General features: G+C 44.9%; 2 pseudogenes; one reads left to right on the top strand and one right to left on the bottom strand.

Moving 5' to 3' along the window:
* The first annotated feature begins 2,803 nt into the window (after positions 1 to 2,803).
* LOC124685838 lies at positions 2,804 to 4,013 on the top strand (annotated as a pseudogene).
* A 10,400-nt stretch (positions 4,014 to 14,413) lies between these two features.
* On the bottom strand, positions 14,414 to 15,011 carry LOC124689118 (annotated as a pseudogene).
* Between the last annotated feature and the right edge of the window lie 1,043 nt (positions 15,012 to 16,054).

The following is a 16,054-nucleotide window of genomic DNA, read 5'->3' as shown; positions in this document are numbered from 1 at the left end:
AGCAAAATTCAAAGTATATAAGAGAGAACCCAACGAAATTGTCTACAGGGAGAACTCGACGAAATTGTCTTCAAGAAAGAACAGGACCCGAAGAATTATCTTCAGGGAGGCCCCGAAGAATTATCGTCAAGGAGGTCCCGAAGAATTATCTTCAAGGAGGTCCCAAAGAATTATCTTCAGGGAGGTCCCGAAAAATTATCCTCAAGGAGGACCCAAAAAATTATCCTCAAGGAGGTCTCGAAGAATTTTCCTCAAAGAGGACCCGAAGAAATTTTCCTGAGCGAGGAACTTGACGAAATTATCATCAAGGAGAAACAAAAAAAGAAAGGGAAAAAAGGAGAAAAAAAAAGAGGATGGACAAATCTTCGGGTCCATTGACTTGTCATTTGTTCTGAGCAAGAGCATCGGCGATGTGCCTGACGACAATATAGAAGAACCCAATATATTCGGCTGTCTCATCACGCCCGAGAAAAATATAGAAGAACCCGCAAAATGGGTCATTGCATCAGCCGAACAAGGCACTCGACAATATATTCTCGAACGCCAAAGTTGCGAACAATTTCTGAATGCCGCAAAACTTTGCGAAGGTAAGACCCCAGATCCGTTCGGTTTGCTACTTTTATCCGTATCAACAGATACGAAGAAAAATCCTAACGGACGCGTTAGGTACCCGATAAAATATGACTGGGACTCGACAGAATGGTAAGACCTTAAGCGGCAACTGTCGAGTTAACACCAGTATCCCGAGATCATGTCCAGGGACGTGATCTTGAAGTAGGTTTTTGCGGATTGCCACTAGAGCAGTTAACTAGTACCTGATCCGTCAGATGAACTAGCCCCAATTACCATTATCCCTGTACAATATAGATATGGATGTCAAATAAAAATAGCAACGGCCCGGAGTCGATAAAAAGAGGGGATGCGCCAAGTTGTTTATCGAGTAGTACAACTTGAGCCTATGCCTAGGTGCAAGCACCTGCTCGTAGGCTCGGGGGCTACTCTTATCGAGAGTATTGTTCACCCTCCCGATAAGAAAGAGGAAAAATTGTGGAGTCAATTACAAGCAAGTTGAGCCTACACCCAAGTGCAAACACTTGGTTGTAGCCTCGGGGGCTACTCCCATCGGGAGCGCTGGTCGCGCACCCGATAGAAAAATAACTTCGACAGCATTTACGACAATCAAGCTTTGTAGACTCAACTCGATTCTATGATTCGAGTGGAGCCTACTCCCATCGGGAGCCCATGGATTTCATCAAGTACAGAAATATAGTTAAGTTCTTCATCGAGTAGTACAACTTGAGTCTATGCCCAAGTGCAAGCACTTGCCCATAGACTCGGGGGCTACTCCCATCGGGAGCGCTGCTGCGCACCCGATAATTTCAAGAATCGTCGACATCATCTACGCTACACATGATCTACGACACGGACCTCGCCTTGTATTTTCTTCGACTCCGGAGATGGTTATGCTTGGAGTTTCTACGCAAGTCTTCGACTTCCCTATAAACTCGGGGGCTACTGACATGGGTATACCCTTCGGGTACCCATTATTAGTATACCTAGCTCGGCCCAATATGGAGAAGACCCAATATGGAGAAGGCCCAGCAAGGCAACCCGAAGAAGTAGTCGACTAGGACTCTTGTAAAACCCTAGGCTGATTGCATATATAAAACCAGCCAGGGCACCCGAAATAGAGGAGGTCAACAGATAGATAGCAGATAGACAACATAGCTCCGCCTACGGTGGCACCCTGTAAACATATCTATGATCATATACTGGATTGCTAGCAGCACGTAGGGATCCTCCACCGAGGGGACCCGAAGCTGGGTACGTCGTGTGTCTAATCTCGCTCCCGGAATCTCCATCGTCGCTCTCTCCCGAAACCCAAGTCTACAATACGTAGGCATTGCCGAGGTGATCCCTCGTCACCAGGATAGATTGAATAATAGCTTTAAGCAGTATTTCCTTCCCCCATAGATTTTTCTCTCTTTCCACCCTTCTAGTCTTATAATAACCCTTTCCAGAAGATATAAAAAGCTATGTGGCCTATCATCCCAAACAAGTGTCGGGAGTCCCAGGTATTTATCAGCAGTCATGATGTTCAAATCAGTGCAAATTTGTACCCGTTTACCAGGATCCACATTTGGACTGAAAAAGACGCTGCACTTTGCTTCACTCACCAACTTTCCTAAGCTTGCACAGTATTGGTGAAGTAGCTGAGGTTGCATTAGTCAAATAAGCTTTCATAAGGATTAGGTAATCATTACCAAAGAGCAAATGAGAGACCGATAGTGCATTTATGCAAAACCTGACACCTTCCATACCACGAACCTCCACTCTACGAGTCACTAGGATTGACAGCCCCTTTGCACAAAGTAAAAAACAAATATGATCAAAGGGGATCACCTTGCCTTAATCCTCTGTGGAACAAAGACATGTATCTCTTGATCCTTAAACCTCACTTTGTATCTAACCGGCCACACACATGCCATAAGCAAATCAACAAACTCTTCATTAAAACCTAGCCGAGCCATTATTTTTTCCAAAAAGTTTTGAGATAGCTAATCCAACGACGGAGTTCCTCTCACAGTATTTTTTATTCTTAGATTTTTCTGAATTTAAAGATTTTGCAACCTCTCGCAGTAGAATCCAAATAAGAAAGATAACGAAAGGCTGCTTAAGAATTAGTAATGGAAAGCCTTTTGGAGGCCCATTCTGGCCCATCAAACCAAAACCACAATATAGACCCTTGGAGGCCACGGATAGCAGCTCCTCCATCTCTGAAACCCTCCAAACCCTCGCCGCAATGGCCATGAAACCCTCGCCCTCCGCCGCCGCCGCTGCCGCTGAGGCGGCCGGCAACGATTCCGTCGTCGCCAGCGCGAAGCCCGCCGAGCTTCTAGAGGCAGCGGCCAACTGCGACGGTGTCCAAGGGCACGCCCTATTCTTCGACGCCCTCGTCCAGCTTATCCCCCCGCGCTTCTACCTCTCCGTCGACGACGAGGATCGCCCCTACTACCAGGGGCTCTCCAAGTCCGCCAAGGCGGCCATGAAGGCTCAGTCCCGCGCCAACATCAAGGCTGCCCGCCGAGCCCGCCTCGACCCCACGGGGCCGCCTTCCTCCACCCTTGACCTCCTCAAGAAGTCCGTCGCCGACCAAGAGGCGAGAGGACCAAGAGGAGGAGGAGCAGGATAAGTCTCAAGACGAAATCCGGGAGACCGAGGACGAGGCAACCACAGAGGCTGACGATGATGGCAACGACGATGATGAGGAGGAAGAGGAGGATGATGACGAGAAGGAGGAGATGCTGATGGCCCCGGCAGCAGTTGTTTCCGAAGACCGGTCGGTGACTTACGAGGAGCTTCGGGAGCGGCTTCATCGCCGCATCACGGAGCTCCGTGGGAACCGGTGCACCAGGCCGGAGTTCCTGAATAAGCCCCGAAGGAGAAGAGCAAGAAGGTAAAGGGTTCTAAAGTGAAGAATGGGAAGGACGAGGGTACAAAGCGCAAGCGTGAGGACGCTGATGACGCAGAGGGTAAGGATGGGAAGAAGCACAAGAAGGAGGCCGATGGGAAGGCTCCGGATATCGTGTATGGCAACGTGCTGGTTGATCCAAAGGATGCGAGGCGGAGGAAGAAGAGGAAGATCAAGAACAAGAAGAAGGAGCTGGAGCAGGCTAAGCGGATGCGAGAGGGCAAAGGAAGATCCTAAGAAGGCTACCAAGATGGCCTGGGATTTGGCAACAAGACGTGCTGCTGGGGAGAAGGTGCATGATAACCCAACGTTGATTAAGCAGAGCATGAAGAAGGATAAGAAGAGGCAGCAGAAGGCCGCGGAGCAGTGGAAGGATAGGAAGAAGACAGTGGACAGCAAGAGGAAGGAGAAGCAGAATACACGGACGGAGAACATCCGGGAGCGGGCACAGGAGAAGAAGGCACGCAAAATAGAGAAGCGTGAGAAGAAGCTTATGCGCCCTGGTTTCGAGGGTCGGAAAGAGGGATATGTCAATAAGTGAGATCTTCATTGGAGGTGATAAGGACCGAGGATTAATTGTATCTGCTTTATGTTGGCAAGGCTGCATATGTTGATGTTGGTACTTGAAATAGGTATCCCAGTCATGACTGTCATACTTAGTTATAGCTTGAAATTGGAATGTTTGGCAGGCTGTCTAGAGAAGATTTTGTGGTGTTCCTTCAGCTGTATTGTCATTCTGCTTAGATAAAATTGGCAAACAAAAGTTTATATTTGGGTATTGTTTAAATTATGCTTCAGTGGGTGCTGTTTTTTTGTTTGCTGTTCTAGCGAGTGGCCTGATTGGTTATGCCAAATTATGCATATATGATATTATGATGGTAGGTCTTTTCTAATCTTTGATTGATAAATTAGAATCCGCAATGCCAACTTCTTATCATGTTATGCATACGTGGGATGTCAATCATCTATGAAGCTTGTGTTGCCAAACTTCTTATCTTGTTATGCATACGTTGGATGTCAATTACTACCTCCGTTCTGAAATATTAGCCTTTCTAAAAAGAATTATATTTTGGAGCGGAGGTAATGTTACAAAGCTTGTGTTGCCAAACTTACTGTACTAGTAATCTACTATGTCTATTTTATCAGCAAATGTGATGTTGAGTTATAATGCAGTACCCCTTGTTAGTTTACTTTCTGCAGTGCCACTTGTATTGAAGTCTCTACTGACAAGTGGAATTTTTTCCCTGAAAATCCGATAGGCTCTGTCGCGTCTTTCAGTATATCAGTGCCTCTACTTCAACTGGCTCTGTTGGTGATAGGTGTCTCATCAGCTTATGCATTTGATACTTAATTGGTTGCTATTACACAGATTTAACAGCTGTTTTTCATTTGCGTGCTTTCCTTAAGAAAATGGATCATATTGTACCGGTTGAGGAGCAGTTTGAAGCTTATCTGCCATGCTGTGCATCTTTTCACAATTGCTTACCTGCAGTGTGATCCAGTTCCAGGCATGCTAAATTCAGTTCGGTAGTTATGAGCTGTGGGTAAATAGCCTACCCTGCTCCGGACGGAGGAAAAACTGTAGGAAAACCAAAGGAAAGCTGTTCCAAAGGAATTAATGCCTTTCCGGCCGTTGGGAACGAAGGAATCTCGTCCTACCAATACTATGCGAAGTTTCGCTAGCCTGTGTTTTCATGGTCATACTAAGTTATATCTTGAAATTGGAATGTTTGGCAGGTTGTCTAGAAAATATTTTTTGGTGTTCCTTCAGCTGTATTTTCATCATTGAGCTTAGATAAATTGGCACAAAAGTTATGTTTGGCTTCATTGTTTTCTGTAGCATAAGACTGGAAACGTTAATGTTAAATTATGCTTCAGTGGGTGCTGTATTCTTTTTTCTTCCTCCGTTAGTTCTAGCATTGCCTGATAGATTGGTTATGTCAAAGTTATGCATATGATGTTCTGTGACTTCTCATTTATGCTTACGCTGGATGTCTCACGTCAGTAATCTATCAACTTTGTTTCTTCAAACTCAGGGAATCTATGATGTCAGTTTTATCGGCTAATATGTTTTTGAGTTATTAGTGCACTATACCTTGTTAGTTTACTTTCTGCAGCGCAGATTCTATTGAAATCTAGTGACATGTGGTAGGAGTACTTATTTTCCTGAAAATCTGATACACCCTCAGCTTATCTATTTTATTTTGAACTGTAGGACATGTTTTTTCCTTTCTTTATTTCCATAAGAATCTAGATCACATTATACTTGGTGTGATGGGGAGGGAACTGTTTGAAACTTTATTTGTCATGCTGCACCTTGTGATCTATGCTTGTCTAGCATAGTTAATTTAAGTTTCCCGATGCCGGATCTGTTTTTGGTTGAGGTTTGTCTCAGTTCATACACCATGCAGCTAAATGCGGTTAGTAAACCTTTCGTTATGCCCGAGTAAGAAAGTTCACATATAGTTCATACATCATGTCACAATGTTGAATTGCAGAATTGGTGCGGTCCAGCCAAGAGGCCTGTCCAATTTAACATACTTCTACCTTCATCATTGACAAGGCATGGCAGCACGACGAATTTTGATAAGTAATTGAGTATACAGATGGCTTTAACTGATGGCCTCTGGCTGAAGTGAAGTGCGGAATATGAGTTGCAGGCCGAATCGCCTGGGATGTTGGAGTTGTTTGTTTTCTCAGTAAACTTGAATTGGATGTGACTACATCATGAGGTAACAAATCTGCGCTACAATTTCACAGTTTTTTGGATGTAGAATACTTTCGGGATATGTGTTCCTCAACGAGTCTCCTTCGTGTCTTTTAGACGAATACTTTTTGAAGGTGTTCCTGAACCTGAACACAACCACTCATACCCGCATTTATTTTTGACGTTTTCTCTCAAATCTTATACTGAGATAAGACACCGAGCATTATAGATGGAATGATTATTTCTCTGTACTCTTCTCCCGCTTTCATGACTAGTCCGCTTGCTAAAAGCGCACTACATTTTCACACTACATTCTCGGCCTCAATGGCTTCACCGCCCTACCAAAAGCACCGCCTCACCCTGTGTTGCATAATGTTCGCACCAGCGGCGGTTCCGGTCAGCCTTGTGAGATACTTTGTGCCAGAGATGGTGCGAAGGTTCATACCCATTCCCGCGGCCATGGTGGTACCGTGCTATGAATACTAGATGATTACCCGCGACATTGCTGCGGGAATTACATTGAACTTGATGGTTAAAACTGTTTTAAGTTTAATAGAAGGCTCAATATTTTTTTGTAATGACAATATCCCAACACATTAAGTGATGCATAAATGTTTCATTCAATATACTTTGAAACAACATGATTAATTTATTAAATGATCAGACGATTTACACATATAATGTAAAATATTGTGCACAGTAAATAAATAAAAATTATGGCAGATGCCCAACATGTCCTTTTCAGGGGAAAAAGATATGGAAAATAGGTGTATAAAAAAATATAGTTTTTTTATGAGTTGAAAAGGTACTTCTGAAACTTAGAATAACAGATAAATTTTTTATGTCAAGTATAGATAAAAAAGAATGTACTTGTATTACATATCTCGGAAAAAAACTGAGATTTTCATACCAGCCTCGTGGCTGCATATAAGTTGAAGGTAATCAGTTGACCAAATGTTGCGCGTACCTGCACCACATGGTCGAATTGAGCAACGCTCTCTACAGTAAAAATAACAACACAATATACTAATGTACGAAATAGAATTGACAAAAACTCAGTGGACTTGGCAGGCGTGGCTCTGCTTGCAGCTAGCTAGTTTAGCAAATCTTGCTTTCTTACTTTGAAGGAAATTAGCGACGTTGCTACTACAAATTGGTGGCAATTTGTGATCTTGCCAGGCCTAACTGAAGACGGGAAGGCACAGGATGCTGCCGTGCCGGCACTTGCTTCACCAAAGAAAGCCAAAACAGAAACACAACACGGTGATAGACGATTGGCCAGATGGGAACTACACACGTGGAATCTGCAAACGCCTCCTCTTTGAGGACTATCATGTGGGGGCAGACTTGGTATCACCTGTTTGGGGTGACGTGGAGGCATAGATTTGCAGAGAAATATAGCAGTGGGGGATTGCTATTTAGATAGAGAAGATATAGCTGAACGAAAAGATTTGCTGATTATCCTTAAATAATAATTTAAATGAAAAGACATGCTATTTGCTGATGTGGTGGGCTGCTTAGGTGGCATACTTGCATGTTGAGAGAAATCACTTAGTGGGTTGCTACTATTTAGTTATTATAGCGCATAAGGGCGAGTGGAGTAGTGTTGAGTGGGACTATGGTCGCATCATTGTACACCCACGGCGTTTGTAAACACCACCGAAATAGTGAAGTTTTGCTGGTCGGCGCCCGTGGTTTTTCCCTTGTGTGTTGCAAGGGTTTTCCACGTTAAAATCTCGTGTCCCCTGCAGTGTTTTACTTTTCGTTCTTCGTTTATTGTACATCTCGATCATAACAAGTGGTATCAGAGCACAAGGCTTGAGATCGATCCGCTGCCCCGGGAGACTTTGCTCCTGGGGCAGCACCGCGCGTTTGGATTATCGGCCGCAATCTTGCGGTCTTATGCAGCTTTGCCGAATCAAATCCAGTCTATAAAATTAGATCTAGAAGTTTGCAGTTTTTCCGTCGGCATCCGTGCACCGTTTTTTGATGATTTGATGAGTCACTGTGTTCCGCTGCTTTGCATCAGGAAGAAGAAAATTTTCAGCGTCCGCAGAAATCCGCCGCATCGCCAAGTCACCGATCCGCTTCGTTGTTCCTTCCAGACGGAATTGAGATCGACTGGTGTGGTTTCCGATCGGTGTTAATCGCTGCTGTTGCCCGCCGATTGCAACGTGAAGCTGAGCTTACGTAATCAATCTTTGATCACGCGTGTGAAGCACATCATATGATCAATCATCTACGGATCAAGTTCCCAGGTATCAAAAGAATTTCGTTTTGCTGCCGCACTAGTGCTACTTTAGGTGAAGTCTTGAAAACAGTACTAGTTCCGATTTCCTTTCATCTCTGATTGCTAAGCCTATCCGAGACAGTCCCATGTCCAGTTTATCTCAGATTTTTGCTCTGCAATTTTGTTCTACAAAGAATTTTTCCGTGGCTTGTACTACTTTGTGATCACAGTTTTATCGACTCATAGATATTATGAAGTCCGATGTTCAGCTGTTGTATTATGACACAAGGTTTTCTTGGCAAGTCAAGATGCGAGCATTGTTCGGCGCAAGCCAATTATGAGGATGCACCAAATAGTTTTGGAAATAAGCATGTTGTTGTTTGGACTAGCGAGGAGAAAAAGAAAGGATTTCCACGCCACCTATGTTCGATGATTTGCTACTGATATGATCATCATTTTTTGATAGTTTTCAGTTCAAGGTGGAGTTGAATTGTAGCCTGCTGGGATATATTATAGATCCGAATTTCAGATATTATGTTGCTGCAATTATATGAAGAACACAATTCAGATATTAAAAAAATATGGAGGAGGTAATTTTTATGCCTGTTGGTAGCCAGCATTATACTCTTTGCTCTCCGAGTTTTTTGTTGTTATGCATGTGAAGGTTTTGCTTTGTTACTCAAGTTCGTGATGAGGATTATTTGAGGTGCAAGTGGAGATTGTTTTCTGCTAGATACTACAACATTTAGTACTGTAAGTTTCAGTGTAATTCAGTTGTCTATGCTCTTTCAAGAGGGGTCTATTGCAGAGTTGATGCTCCATTACATGTTGAGGTTCCTTCATCCGACAGTTGTTCTACAAGGCAGTTTTTGACCATGTCATGGATTTTCATTAACCATTATGAGTCGGCAGTTTTTCGTGTACGTTATGCCCTTTGTACCAGATGCTCTTGCATGAGTATGTTTTGCCGAGGTTTGTGCTCTCTAGTTTGTAGCACGTTCAGATTCCATGAGATGAGTTCTTCACAATGTTATGTGCACCGAGATGTTGCACTATGAGCTATGCGCTCGTTCAGGCACCACAGGAGATATGATGACTTATGCCATTTGATGTTTGAGCAGTTTCAGTTTTTCTTTGAGGTCAGTGGCACAGACTCAGACTTTTGATGGGGTTTTACAGGATGCCCAGGTTCATATGTCCGCTTTGTTGACAGCCGTGTTGTTTTCTGGACGACCCAAGATAGATTTGCTCAATTTGACTTCATGAGAAGTTTAATAGTCCTATGGATGTTTCAAGACACAAGGTTTACTTGTGATGACTTTAGTTGAGGAGTTGAATGCTATCTATGACTATTGCAATGGATTTCGGCTCAAGGTGGAGTTTGTTGTATTGTGTTCCGAAATCTGTTTACCTGTTGTACTATGGAAGGAGTCCTAACGGACTACGGCGTGCCAACCATGCTAGACGTAGCACATAACAACTCTATTTCGTGTCCACCAAGAAAGAGAGTTGTTTGCCCCTATATATAGTTCAAGGTAGTCATAGAATAGATGAGAGAGAGTTTCTCCATATTGATAGCACGTAGAGGGTCTGTCCTCTCGTGTATTGTAATATTCCTCCAATTATAGTGATACGTCGCCGTGCGTTTCGTGGTTTTTTCCCTGTTTGGATTTTCCACGTAAAAATATGTGTTCTTGTTCTTCGTTTGATCTACTTTTATTTGCGCGGTTTTATAACAAGCGCGGACTGATTGAGTTGCACCACACAGATGAAGGATGAATCTTTGCAAAGGAAAGCAGTGTATTTATGCATGGAAGTCGGCGCAGAGTGAGATGTGGCTACCTGATGGCCTGCCTCAGTTATTAGTTCCGCCTGGTAGCCTATCTCACTGATTAATTCTGGGGACGTCTCGTTTCCAAATTCCAATGCGGAGAGTCGGGAGACGAAAAGTAAAGTGCTGCCAAGAAGACAATATGGCCGCCACTTTGGAAAATCAAAGAAAACATAATAAATGATAGCATCCGATTGCTGTATGCATTGATATTGTGGGACCGATGAGGTGGCATGCTTGCATGTTGAGAGAATTCAACTTAGTGGGTTGCTCCTATTTAGATATTATAGATAAGCAACTCTAACAAATCTTCCATAAGCCTAACACGAATATTTCAGATCACGAAGCTGGAAAAATGTTTTCCAACACGAGATATCTTGCGCCACAGCAGATCCTGAAAATTAAACTGTATTTCTTAAACAATAGATTCGTGGAAGATTTTCACTAGAACGAGTTCATCATCAACATAATTTACATACACAAAAAAAAAGTTTATTACATTCATAGGTTAGTAAGACCCCTAAACCTGGGACCAAAAGGCGCCGGTGGCACTTTATGGGAGACTAAAAGGCGACGGCACTCTACTCCTCGTGATCGGAGGAGTCTGCCATGTAGACCTGGATCTCTGTTTAAAATAGCCCGCTATAGATCATGGCTATAGTTTTTCGAGACGCATGCCGCTACAACTAGATCTTTTAAAAGTTAAAATAGAAATAGCCGCTAATAGTGCGGCCATAGCTATTTAGCCACAGTTTAGCTCAATAGCGGCTATCTTCCCGCTCAATGTGTCCAAAAAATATTAACCCAAAATTTATAAAGCGAACCAATTTATAGACACCGCCATATCATGAACTGCTGCTATTTAATGATGTTGTAATATTTGGACATAACTATATCCTTAGCTATATGTGAACTATGTTTTGGATCGAACTATATGTAAACTATATTTTAATTATGTGCATCTCTTACGTGACTGTGTTACCTTGCGATGCATTTGTGAATTATTGATGTATGTACTATATATGGTTATATGGTGCTGAAGTATTGAATTTTTTTTCTCAAATCGTCTATATAATCTTAGCCCCCTATAGTCTTTTGTAGCCCTAGAAATCGCCGGGGCTATAGGCGTTATTTTAAACAGAGGCATGGATGCACCACGCTTGGTGGTTCGCCTCGTGCTGCTTGGAGGCTTCCTAGCTCCAACTGTGCTGCGTTGTACACCACGGCATCGTGACATACCATCGCATCCCTCGCCTCCGTGCGCACGGCGAGTACCCAACGGAGCACTTCTCATCAGGCTCGAACACGGGCATGGCCTCCTCCTCATCAGAGTCTTCGTCGATCTCCACCTCCTCAAAGTCGTCGTGGGCCTTCACCTCCTTCTCGGAGGAGGAAGATGATGACACCTCAATCGTCTACTAAGGCGGTGGCGACGCGCCGCAACCCGGGAGCTCTCAGTTGTCATGCATTTCCTTGCTTCCTCCACCAATTTCTTGCCGCCACCCTATTTTTGCGCTCAAAGTTGCGCCACCATAGCCAGTCCTAGCTGTGGGGCTTGGAGATAGATCGAAGTTCGCGAGGATGGCAAGTGCTTCAAGAATGGGTAGGGGAAATTATGTTTATAGTTTTAATTTCTCGATTTTCACGGTGAAAAGTAGCAAATTGTTAGATAAAGAAAGTTAGTGTGGCGTATTGATGCCTATATCATATGTCCGACTTTGAGTTTCAGTCTCGTAGAGATCAAAACCATGAATTCAAATGTGGTGTGTAGTGAATTATAAGCTCTCCCAGGAAGTATGTGGTGTCAAAGGTTTTACTCTCTGAGATAAAAGATGCTATGGGTCGACTGCTTTTTAAATGAAATTGGATTTCTATTATGTTTCAGTTGACTCCTTAAACATTTGATTTGCACCATGATTCGTGTTAATATGATAGTTGCAGGTGGGTTGCAATGAGGTTTTCCTAGTTACAAGTGGGTTGCAACTAAGGTTTTCTTAATTGCAAGTGAGATGCAAATGCAATAAAGATTTTCTAAATTGTATGAATGTAAAATGCATACATGAACTTTGTCTTTTATCATATTAAGTTCTCACATATTTGCAATATATATGATGATAATACCATGTTTTAGAATGATTTATAGGGATTTACCAATTATCTCCTTTATTTGATTTATTACTCTGCAGAACAAGAAAAGTTGTTTTGTGTATTTTTCGACCTATACGGAGTCAAATTGACCTGTAATTTTTGGAGCATCATTTTTTCATCGGGAGAAGCACCCTGGGACCTGGAAGCACACCTGGATAGCCTTGAGGCCTAAAAGAGCCCAGATGGTGCGCCCAAACATCTATGGCACGCCACTTGACCTCTTTCGGCCACCGATCGTCCAAATTGTGTGATCTTTTCGCCCACCAACGTATTTTGACCTAAAAGTCAGTATATATGGCCTCAAAGAGTAGTATACAGAGGAGAAGGAAGAAGCCAGTGGGTTCAACACGGACTTGTCTGGAAGGCAGAACAAGCGACCATAGGCTAGGAAAGCTGATGATTCAACTGAAGAACTTAAGCAGGCTTTTGGATTTGCATGAGGTGATATCTCAATAGAGGATGGTCATGCATCGCTCCAGCTCCTTTTTGAGGTGGAGGTGTGAGATTGGGTTGAACTTTTTTTTTCAGTTTGGCGTGAGGCGTAAGCCACTCTTTCTTTTTTCGTAGTCTTGTCATAATTACTTTGTGCTCTTTATTTGCTCAACCATTCCCTCTTCATTGTTTCAGTTTCTTTCACTCATTATTTATTTCTTTTCTGTCCTCCCTCAGTTGCTCTCTTTCTATTAGCTTCTCTATATCCTAATGAAGTTATGTAGATGGGATGTGAAATGTTTTCTTACTGCCAATCTTGAAGTCATTTTCGAGCTAGACCAAATGTTTTAATTATTCATTCCGCTCAGTACGTGGTCTATCTATGTGTGTGTCTTGGTTCTCGAACAATGGTGAGGTGAACTGGTTTTCTGAGCTACATATTTTTCAGTACTGGCTTGTTCCATTCCCTGATCTCCAGGTCAAGCCACATAGTTTTGCACAAAGAACTAGCAGGCTGCATCTCTCTACCGAAAGTAACAGCTTTGGAAAGATGCCAAAGTTCAATAGGTTTAGCTTGATTCAGGGGGACTGTAATCTGATATGGCTGCTGCCTGCTGATAGCAAGCTGTGAGCTGGTTGTGCAAGAATAGGATGATGTAGAGGCCCGGAGGGAATAAAATCATCACGAACTAATTCTGTTCTTTAGTTACTAAGCACCTACATTCTAAATTTGTCAAGTTTCAGTAGTTTTCCTAGTAATATCTACCTCACAGGATGCGGAATGATGTATTTTGATTTTTGAATGTGTCAATTAGTTGAGCCACTATTGCGGTGCAGGTAAACACAATTATACTCAATTCTACACTCAAGGCTAGGGGCATTTTCTCTACTGCTAATACCCTCGACAATTTTTTCGCGCAGACAAAAAGAGCATACAAAGGGGAGAGGTTTATGTAGCTACATGCTTTTGGACAAGACAGATGTAGAGAGAGTGAGTGAAAAGGGGATGAAAGGTTTGCTCATCTTCTATTGCCCTGTTCGTTCTGCTATAGTCTTCCTCATTCCCCTTCACCAGGATTCCCCTTTTTTACTCTGGATCGGTTTCTTTTTTTTTCCACCCTATCTACTTTGACCCTCGTCTTATTTTTCCTGTGTGGTGGTCGTTACTGCAGGCGTATATGTGTGAGGAGGAGGATCGAGAACACTGAGGTTGGGGTAGTTGATAGAACGGGAAAAGAAATACAGGGCCCTGGTTTCTGTTCTGTTCTGTAACGCCCATAAATACCTAGATGTAGCCGAAGGGCCTATGTTTCATCCATGTTCATTTTTAGGGGGCCGAAGAAGGTTCAATTTTTCAGAGAGTTGGGCCAGTTGCGATTAAAAGAAACCGAAAAAAAAACCAGACTGAAACAGCGAACATTTTTTTTTGTTTCAACTGATCGGAATGAAGATTGAAGCAGGTGGAGGACAGAATAAACAAATGAATATACTAACAAAGAAAAAAATCTGACTTATGGCGAATTGCAAAATCAGCTAGATGATAGTTAGACAGTCCCAAAAAAAAAGCTAGATGCATGTGACGAATAAATAAGACTAGATAAGGAAGGCGACGAGGACAATAATATCATCCTGCTTCCCGCCGCGGCGTCGGTCTCCTCGTAGCTTGCGGCTGTCGGAGCTGTAGGGCGAGTCCGTGGAGCCGCTCATGGATATCTCGTAGGCGACGCCCGCGACGACGTCCGCCATATTCTTGGGAGAGAAGCCGAGCGCGGTGCCCATCCGCACGAGCCGCTCCAGGTCGGCGTCGAAGACGTTGTCGAAGAGCCCGTCCGTGCCGACCACCAGGACGTCCCCGTGCCTCACAGCAATCTCGCCGACGTCCGCCTGGGTGATGCTGTCCCCGCTCCCGCGGCCATTGAGCTGGAGCGGGCAGTTGAAGCGCTTCTGCTGGCGCTGCGAACGGTGCAGGAGCGCGCCGTCCCGGAACACGGCGAAGGCGCTGTCCCCGATGTAGGCCCACTTGAGGAGAGCCGTCCCGGCGACGGCGAGCGAGAGGATGACCGCGGTGGATCCCCCGGTGGCGGCGGACGCGACGGTCTCCTCGTACGCCCGGTCCAGCAGCGTGTAGGGGCGGCAGACGTACGGGTGTGCCGGGCTCGGCCGTCAGCACCTGCTCGAAGGCGCTCGTCATGTAGGAGTACTAGTTGGGTTGGGGAGCCGGAATCCAGGTTGGAGGGGTCCATGTTTAATCGATGGGAGGTGTGAACGGAAACAAATCGGCAGACCCATCGATCGCTCCCATTCCGACGTGGGCGCGGATGCTCACCCGCGCGAGCGCGCATGCATCCGCCAGCTAAGCGTAATTAATGCTCTCCATCCCTGGTGTGGTGAGCGCGCCTTTCCATTCACGCCGTGCAGTGGGCGGCCTCGTGGACGGTCGCGCCTAGTACAACCGTGTGCGACTCGTACGTATGACACGGTCGATCCATCACGTGCGCGGCGCACAAACTCCCCCGCCCCACTTCGATTAATTCCGTGTACTAGTACGTCTTTGCTCACGCGCGCATGCATTAATTAAGAACTCCGGGGCTGCTGCCTGCCCGCCGTCATTCGTCGGCTTTTCATTTTCTTCATTCCGCAGCACAACCATTCATCCATTTCCTGTTTCTTTACGGCCTGGATGTACTTTGCGCTGTAATATGTTTATTTAAATAAAGTTGATGGATCCTTCGGGATCCTGCTTGTGTTCAAAAAAAAAAAAAAAAAAAAAAACCATTCATCCATTTCCCACGTGGCCAAAGCCTGACCCACGTTTTATACCCAGATTTATTTGAGGCTTGAGCCAAGAAAATACTATACACGCAAAATTTAACACTTGTGACGCATGCCTTCACTTCCAGTTGGTTCTGTTTATCCTCAACGAGTGAGGAGGATACCTCCCGGGTCGCCACGCACGGGCGACTCCGGAGGCGATACCCACCAAACACTAGAGCGCCGCCGGGATCCCCTCCTCCGGCCGCTGCCGCCGCCAGGGCCGGCGGTGGCGGCCACGCCTGGCGGGTCCCCTACATGCGGAGGCGGGACGCCATGGGCGGCGCGGCGAGCAAGTGCGGTCAGCGGCGCGGGGGCTTCTCGGGCTCTGCGACGCACGGCGGAGGTCCGGGGAGGGATGCGGCGCGGCGCCACATGGCGGAGGCCGACGAGGCCTGCAGCGGAGCGGAGCAGGATCGACGT

Source organism: Lolium rigidum, chromosome 2 (assembly GCF_022539505.1).
Source record: "Lolium rigidum isolate FL_2022 chromosome 2, APGP_CSIRO_Lrig_0.1, whole genome shotgun sequence".
In the NCBI taxonomy this organism is placed as follows: Eukaryota; Viridiplantae; Streptophyta; class Magnoliopsida; order Poales; family Poaceae; genus Lolium; species Lolium rigidum.
Note: the sequence above shows the minus strand (reverse complement) of the source record. Positions and strands in the feature narration are given on the sequence as shown.